The sequence below is a fragment of the Chrysemys picta genome, unplaced genomic scaffold (genome assembly GCF_011386835.1).
Source record: "Chrysemys picta bellii isolate R12L10 unplaced genomic scaffold, ASM1138683v2 scaf817, whole genome shotgun sequence".
NCBI lineage: Eukaryota > Metazoa > Chordata > Testudines > Emydidae > Chrysemys > Chrysemys picta.
Window position 1 is genome coordinate 19,175 of NW_027053524.1, and position 8,826 is coordinate 28,000.

At 55.8% G+C, this 8,826-nt stretch overlaps 1 long non-coding RNA gene across 1 annotated transcript; it reads left to right on the forward strand.

Annotated features, from left to right (window-relative positions):
- The first annotated feature begins 266 nt into the window (after positions 1-266).
- Positions 267-8,799, forward strand: LOC135979414 (uncharacterized). The gene is made up of 3 exons (XR_010596732.1): positions 267-615; positions 1,034-2,583; positions 6,676-8,799. It is a non-coding gene; the product is annotated as an uncharacterized LOC135979414 (long non-coding RNA).
- The last annotated feature ends 27 nt before the right edge of the window (positions 8,800-8,826 follow it).

Genomic DNA, 8,826 nt, shown 5'->3' on the forward strand with positions numbered 1-8,826 from the left:
GATGCAGGAGGGGGCTCAGGGATGGAGCAGAGGATTAGGGTGTGTGGGGATGAAGGCTGGGGGGTTTGGGGTGTTGGAGAGGCTCAGGGCTAGGGTGGAAGGGCAGGGTAAGGGCAGCCTGTCCTCCCAATAGTGGAAGGGGGCACTAGGACCCGGGGGCAGCAGACAGCAGTTGTCTGCGTGTACTGCCAGAGCCAGCACAGCAGACAAGGGAGAGGCAGACAGAGATGGGGGACCCACGGAGGGGGGGATGCACGGAGGGGGGGGTGGCAGGTGGAGGCTGGGGACCCATCCAACAATCCCCCACTCCCTGACTGCCCCCCCCACTCCTCTTACCATTCTGGCTCCACGTGGGTCGGTTTGTGTGTTACACAGGACTACAGAGAGAGGGAGGGGGGAGCAAGGGAGGGCTCTGGCTGCTGGAGGCCAATGGGAGTGGGTCAATCGGCCTAGCCGCCCAATCAGCAGCCACACTCTGCATGGAAGGGAGGGAGGGAGGCGAGGGAGAAAAAAACCCCGGACATTTTAACCTTGTTACCAATTCCTCCCGGACGGCTATTTAGAGACGCAAAAGCCGGACATGTCCGGGGAAATACGGACGGATGGTAACCCTAGGTAAGGAATTTTCTCTCTTGCACAGCTCTGTTTTCTGCTTACTAACAAAAAAGGATCTCGCTATCTCTTGCTGTTTTCTGTACTTTATACAGCCCTGTGTCACTGACACAGGATATCTTGCTAATTTTTCTGCCATGTGATTTCTTTCACTCAACCTTCTCAACTTTCCTTTATATTTCCCTCTTTTATTTAATTAGCCTTCACTTTTTAAAATTTATTTCAATTTTTTTACTCTTATTCTTTTTTAGTCCCAACAAAAATAACCTTTTACCACATTCTTACTATTCTATAAAACAAACTCCTCTCTCTTGTTGCTTTCTCTAGTTTCCCCTCTTTCTTCTATTTAAAATAACCTTTCTTTCCTTTTTTCCTCTAAGCCTAACCAATCTTTCTTTTTCTAAAACTCCTTTCCTTTAAGGCCTCTGTAGCGAGGGGGCGTGGTCTCCCGCCCTGACAGACAGGGAGAGAGCCATGAACACCCCCTGTTGGGCAGAACCGGGACTTCCGCGGCCACCCCACCGGAAACAGAAGGGCGGGACAGGAAGCGAAACTATAAAAGGCTGGTCCTCCAGCTCAATCGGGCGAGAGCTGCCAGAGGAGCAGGACGTCTCTTCCCCGCTGCGTGACCCCAGACCTAACGGAGACCGCTATCCTGACAGAGACCCAGAGGCGCTGACAGAGCTGCAAGACGCCGGGGTCTCCGACGAGCTGGTGGGGCTGCCACTAGCCGTCTACCCCAGCGAAGCAAACAACAACCCTGGAACCCATGTACACATGGAATCGAGTGTAGGAAGGAGCCCAGGGAAGCCAAATCGGATTCAGCTGTGTTATTGACTACAAGCCGGCCAGCATGTTGCGGTTGGACTTTTGCCGCTGACCCAGTGGCGGACAACTCCACCGCAGTTAGGGCCCTGGGCTGGAACGCAGTGGAGCGGGAGGGCCTGGGTTCCTCTACCCCCACCAACCCAACGTCAGGAGTGGTAGCCTCCCCACCTGGTTGTCAGGAGGCCTGCATTGGTCTGGCCCCCACCTGAATCCAGACGACAGACGGTTGTGCTGACTCTCCCACCAGAGAGCTAACCTCCCCTAGACTGCGACAGCTCTGCCGGACTGTAGGCCAGAGCCCCCCTACTTGCTTGCTGCCCCGCCCTGATCAAGGGCCAGGCAAATGGACCTTCTGGTGCTCTACCTGCCTGACCGTAGGCCAGAGCCCCTACTCAATTGCTGCCCTGCCCTGATTGAGGGCCCCGGGCAAACAGACTCTCTACCATTACTTGGCCTAACTGCAGGCTAGAACCATTAACACTGAGCTAAGTTTCCCCTGAGGGAAATTCCCTGCACTGTGTAGCATTTACGTCCCGCCCTCCGTCCCCGTTTCCGGTCGTGTATGTTTTTGGCGCCGTCGGCCATTTTGAAATTGATTTTGTATTATTTTTCTGTGTTTGGCCAGGGGAAAGTTGTGTGCCTGTGTGTAGTGAGTCGGTGTGGCTCCCCTCCTGCCCAGAAGAGGGAGCCCACGTGCAGGCACCAGAGTGGGTGGGACCACCACCGCCTGTCCCCGCCCCCCGGAAGTCAAGGGGCGGGACAGGAAGTATAAAGGCCGGCCGCCAGAGCTCCGTCGGCGGCCAGCCACCGCAGGGAGCAGACGTGTGGCCGGGAGCTCCCGGCCAGGAGACCGCCGAAGACCGAGGCCTGGACCCTAGCTGGCCCGAGCTACCCCGGGCACGCTACGAGGAGGAGCCGCCGGAGCCTGTCCGCTCCCGTCACTGGGAGAATCCCTGGGAACCCCACCCCACCAACCCTGAGGGTGAGACTGTACCCGAACCCCTCCGCCCCTGCTGCTACCCAGAGGAGCCGCCTGAGGACCGTTGGCCTGACTTCCCGGCAGAGCTACCGGACCTGCCACCGAGCCCTGGCCGAGAGGAGCCCATGCAGATGGACTGGCCCGAGCCTGGCGCGACGAAGGAGGTAGGCTTTGAGGGGGATCGTGGAAGTAGCCCGGGGGTAGCCGACCCCGGTCCGGCTGCAAACGAGTGTGAGCCTATGTCAGTGTGTTACGGTCTGGATACCCCACTGACCCGCAGCGGCAGTAACCGCTGCTAGGGCCCCGGGCTGGAACGCAGTGGAGTGGGTGGGCCTGCGTTCCCCCCTGCCACCCCCGCTCACGGGTGGCAGGTTTCCCCCTCACCCAACGTTCGGCTACAGAAAGCCTAGGCGTGCCTTACCTGTGTTTGCCCCGCCCTGATCCAGGGCCTGGGCTTCTGAACTGTTTGCTTGCTCAGCCCCCTGCAAACAAGGGCCTGAGCTTACCTGTGTTTGCCCCGCCCTGATCCAGGGCCTGGGCTCTGAACTGTTCGCTCGCGCAGCCCCTACAGTCAAGGGCCTGAGCTTTAACTGTGGTTGCTCCGGCCCTGCACCAAAGAGCCGGAGCTTCGGGACTAACTGACTGCTTGTTCCCACAGTAGTGAGTCGGTCTGGCTCCCCTCCTGCACGGAAGGGTCGAGCCCCGGCTAAGACCTACTACACTGTGTTTTGACATATTTAGAGAACAAGTATGAATGAGTAGAAAGAGAGACTGTAAGGGGTTCATGGCTCCCTCAGGTCATTCACTGCACAGCCCTCGCTGGCAGGAGCGGGGGAATCGATGGATACCTGTCAAAAAGTACATGGTGATGAAAGCTATCGAGCAGTTAACTACTCACATGGCTGCGCAGGGCAGGCGGCCAATGGGGAAGAAGCCATGGTCTGGCACGAAGCTCCCAGGGAAGGGAGGCTGGCTTTTCCCAGAGCTAGGGCAGCTGGGCAGCTTCAATGACCAGGCTCTCCTTAGTGCACATTCTTGTTATCCTATGAAAGACTGTCCGTAGGCTGCAGCGGGTTGGAGGGTGGTTCTTGAACTCCTCCAGGATGAGGATGGTCTGAGAAGCCAGGCTTTGGACCGAGGAGTTGCTGTCCTGCTGCAAGCCTTTGAGGTCTAAGATTGAAAGGAAGGAAATGGAGGTCAGAGCCACAGCGCTCTGAAGAGCCCCAGCAGACCAAGCCAGCGCTGTACCTCTCGGCCTGTGACAAGCAGGCTGGGAGGCGGGAGGCAGGGGACTAGCAGGAACAACCAGCAACCCTCACTAAACATCCCTGCTGCCCTCCACAAATGGGGGAGCCTCCAGACACAGGCAAGAAGTCCCAATGAACCCCATTCACTCACTATTTCTAGGACTGCCCCGTTGCTGCAGTATCTGAGCACCTCATCCCTGCCTGTATTTACCCTCCACCTTCCCCCTAATGCACAGATGGGCACTTAGGTCCAGAGAGGGGGAGAGTCACAAAGGGGGCTTGGACATTGTTAGGCTATGCCGAACTTTAGGTGCCCTGCTGCCCTCCAGGAAATGCCGAGGAGGGAGCTCAGCCATTCTTGTATGTAAGAGAGGAGTATGACTGCTCAGAGCTCCGGTATGAAACTGCAGAAAAACCTGAGAGTCTCTGGATAAAGTTGAGAAGTGTGAGCAACAAGGGGGATGTCGTGGTCGGAGTCTGCTATAGACCACCAGACCAGGGGGATGAGGTGGACGAGGCTTTCTTCTGGCAACTAGCAGAAGTTGCTAGATCGCAGGCCCTGGTTCTCATGGGAGACTTTAATCACCCTGATATCTACTGGGAGAGCAATACAGCGGTGCACAGACAATCCAGGAAGTTTTTGGAAAGTGTAGGGGAAAATTTCCTGGTGCAAGTGCTGGAGGAACCAACTAGGGACAGAGCTTTTCTTGACCTGCTGCTCACAAACAGGGAAGAATTAGTAGGGGAAGCAAAAGTGGATGGGAACCTGGGAGGCAGTGACCATGAGATGGTCAAGTTCAGGATCCTGACACAAGGAAGAAAGAAGAGCAGCAGAATACGGACCCTGGACTTCAGAAAAGCAGACTTTGACTCCCTCAGGGAACAGATGGGCAGGATCCTCTGGGAGAATAACATGAAGGGCAAAGGGGTCCAGGAGAGCTGGCTGTATTTTAAAGAAACCTTATTGTGGTTGCAGGAACAAACCATCCCGATGTGAAGAAAGAATAGTAAATATGGCAGGCGACCAGCTTGGCTAAACAGTGAAATCCTTGCTGATCTTAAACGCAAAAAAGAAGCTTACAAGAAGTGGAAGATTGGACAAATGACCAGGGAGAAGTATAAAAATATTGCTCAGGCATGCAGGAGTGAAATCAGGAAGGCCAAATCACACTTGGAGTTGCAGCTAGCAAGAGATGTTAAGAGTAACAAGAAGGATTTCTTCAGGTATGTTAGCAACAAGAAGAAAGTCAAGGAAAGTTTGGGTCCCTTACTGAATGAGGGAGGCAACCTAGTGACCGAGGATGTGGAAAAAGCGAATGTACTCAATGCTTTTTTTGCCTCTGTCTTCACGAACAAGGTCAGCTCCCAGACTGCTGCACTGGGCAGCACAATATGGGGAGAAGGTGACCAGCCCTCTGTGGAGAAAGAAGTGGTTCGGGACTATTTAGAAAAACTGGACGTGCACAAGTCCATGGGGCCGGATGCGCTGCATCCGAGGGTGCTAAAGGAGTTGGCGAATGAGATTGCAGAGCCATTAGCCATTATTTTTGAAAACTCATGGTGATCGGGGGAGGTCCCGGATGACTGGAAAAAGGCTAATGTAGTGCCCATCTTTAAAAAAGGGAAGAAGGAGGATCCGGGGAACTACAGGCCAGTCAGCCTCACCTCAGTCCCTGGAAAAATCATGGAGCAGGTCCTCAAGGAATCAATTCTGAAACACTTAGAGGAGAGGAAAGTGATCAGGAACAGTCAGCATGGATTCACCAAGGGGAAGTTGTGCCTGACTAACCTAATTGCCTTCTATGAGGAGATAACTGACTCTGTGGATGAGGGGAAAGCAGTGGATGTGCTATTCCTTGACTTTAGCAAAGCTTTTGATACGGTCTCCCACAGTATTCTTGCCGCCAAGTTAAAGAAGTATGGGCTGGATGAATGGACTGTAAGGTTGATAGAAAGCTGGCTAGATCGTCGGGCTCAACGGGTAGCGATCAACGGCTCCAGGTCTAGTTGGCAGCCGGTTTCCAGCGGAGTGCCCCAAGGGTCGGTCCTGGGGCCGGTTTTTCTTTAATATCTTCATTAATGATCTGGAGGATGATGTGGACTGCACTCTCAGCAAGTTTGCAGATGACACTAAACTAGGAGGCGTGGTAGATACACTAGAGGGTAGGGATAGGATACAGAGGGACCTAGACAAATTAGAGGATTGGGCCAAAAAAAACCTGATGAGGTTCAACAAGGACAAGTACAGAGTCCTGCACTTAGGATGGAAGAATCCCATGCACTGCTACAGACTAGGGACCGAATGGCTAGGCAGCAGTTCTGCAGAAAAGGACCTAGGGGTCACAGTGGACGAGAAGCTGGATATGAGTCAACAGTGTGCTCTTGTTGCCAAGAAGGCATTTTGGGCTGTATAAGTAGGGGCATTGCAAGCAGATCGAGGAACGTGATCGTTCCCCTTTATTCGACATTGGTGAGGCCTCATCTAGAATACTGTGTCCAGTTTTGGGCCCCACACTACAAGAAGGATGTGGAAAAATTGGAAAGAGTCCAGCGGAGGGCCACAAAAATGATTAGGGGTCTGGAGCACATGACTTATGAGGAGAGGCTGAGGGAACTGGGATTGTTTAGTCTCCAGAAGAGAAGAATGAGGGGGGATTTGATAGCAGCCTTCAACTACCTGAAGGGGGGTTCCAAAGAGGATGGAGCTCGGCTGTTCTCAGTGGTGGCAGATGACAGAACAAGGAGCAATGGTCTCAAGTTGCAGTGGGGGAGGTCCAGGTTGTATATTAGGAAACACTATTTCACTAGGAGGGTGGTGAAGCACTGGAATGCGTTACCTAGGGAGGTGGTGGAGTCTCCTTCCTTGGAGATTTTTAAGGCCCGGCTTGACAAAGCCCTGGCTGGGATGATTTAGTTGGGAATTGGTCCTGCTTTGAGCAGGGGGTTGGACTAGATGACCTCTTGAGGTCCCTTCCAACCCTGATATTCTATGATTCTATGATTCTCTAGCTCTGGTCGGGAGGCCCAGCTGTGAACCTGCTCTGGGAGTGAGAAGCCTGAGCTATATCACTCCCCGCCCGTCCCGTCCCGTCCCCCCCCCCCCCCCCCGATTCGCCAACAAATGTGGAGATGCTGCTCTGCCCTGCGCTGCCCAGGGGTCTGGGCACGCAACAAGGAGGTAGGTGACCGGACATCACCTCGGCCTCATTTGGAGCAGTGGCTTGACCCCAGGCACCCCACGTGGAGGTGACTGCTCCAAACTCTGGGCTAGTGAATGCAAGGGAGAGGTAGCACCCCACCTCGGCTGTGTTTGGGGCGGGGCAATCATCTGTGAAGGCCAGCCAGCTCAGGCCCAGTTTGGGGATCTGCCAGGCCGCAGCTCTGAGGTCAGGGCTAAGTGCCTGGGCACATGCCAACCAGCAGACACGACAGGGTGAGCGGGCAGCTGATCAGGGGTTTGGGGATCTACATTTTGCATCCCTTTGTGGCTCTCGCCCGAGATCATGTTGCTGGTGTCGGAGACTGAACCCAGCCATGGCCCTGGGCCGTTCATCCCCCTAGCGCTCAGTGCTCAAAGCAGGTACCACTCACCGTTGCAGATGGCATCCAGCTTGTCCTGGCGCCTCTGGTCCAGCTGCCGGGCAGCGAGCCCTACACATACAAACAGCTCGTCACATCCCCGCATCCCCAGCGAGGGTGTCAAATGTCACCCTCCAAGCAACCCCTCGCTGGCCAGGACGCGCTCCCGAGTCCCCAGGGGAAAGGGCGAGTCCCCAGGGATGGTTACAGGGCTGGTTGCCAAAGGAGAGCACAGCACCTTGAGGGTCCACTACCAAGAGCCCATGGTGGGGTATGGGGGGGGAATGGGGAGCAGTGAGGTTAGATGGGCCCATCAGCCGATCAGGGCAGTTTGGGGTGAGCTTGCTCCTGCGGACTTCTGACACCCTTGATCCTTCATTAGACAATCAGGAGCCCAAGGGTTACTTCTCGCTGCTGGCAGGGACTGTGGAGAGCCTGGGACCGGATCCAGCCCCCCTGCTAAAGGGACCCCTGCTCTGTGGTTACCTATGATGGCCGCTTCTTTAATTGGAGCCTGTGGGTTCTCCAGAAAGGCCTTGGTCTGGCACAGAAAGTTGTTGGCTCTCCCCTTGTAGCGCGTCACCTAGGACCAGAACAAGGGAGCACAAGGTTATTAAAGGCCTTTCTGTCCCGCAGGCCGGGTTCCAGGTGTGTGGAGCGCACGTCCTGTTTTCACCCCTCCTTCCTGTGCCGGGGTGATCACGCAGAGGGACTACACCCAGGGCCAGGAGTGGTCCCGGGGCTGGGGCTCAGTGTGGGCACAGAGCCGGGCAATGGGGGGTGCCCTATCCACCGATTCCCCCGCTCCTGCCAGCGAGGGCTGTGCAGTGAATGACCTGAGGGCTCCCTCACCAGACAGTCATAGCTTTGCCAGGTTTCCTTGCGCTGGATGAAGCCACCGAGCTGGTGCCACTTCAGGAATTCTGCAGCACTGCTGAGGGTGTCCCAACACACCTGCAAAACAAGTGGGGCCAGGGCGAGCCGGCCACGGTTACGGGAGCTGGAAGCCACTAGCCTTGTTACCCGGAGGCCGGGGAGGCCGTGCGTGCTGAACGCTTCCCGGCCCCAGGTTGCTTGCGGAAGGGCGGCGGTGTGGCTAAGGCAATGGCTGGAGACCTGACTCAATTCCCAGCTCTCCCTGCGGGAACTCAGGCAAGTTGCTTAGGCCCAGGGCTGCAAAGGGATTTAGGTGCCTAATGCCTATGGGTGATCAATACTTTTGAGGCGCTAGGCCTCATGCTGTGCCTCAGTTCCCCACCTCATGGTGGGTAGACGGGTGAATTCATTAGTGCTGGTGGCATTTGGCTCCCAAGTGATGGTGGCCATGAGCGCTAGCATGAGCACAGACACCTGGGGTGGGGGGAGAGGGGACGGCTTGGGCATCTCATGTCTAGTACGGGCTGTCCGGGCCGCTTGGCCAAGGGCACACTGGGTCTTGCGCACCATCTGGAGACTGGGTAGCCCTGCTCCTGGTAGGGGCCATGGCCAGGGTTGTGCTCTTCCCACTAGCACAGCCAGGGAATGTGCGGAGGCCAGTGGCTGTAGGAATGGTGAGGCGACCCCTCCCGCACCCAATCTCTC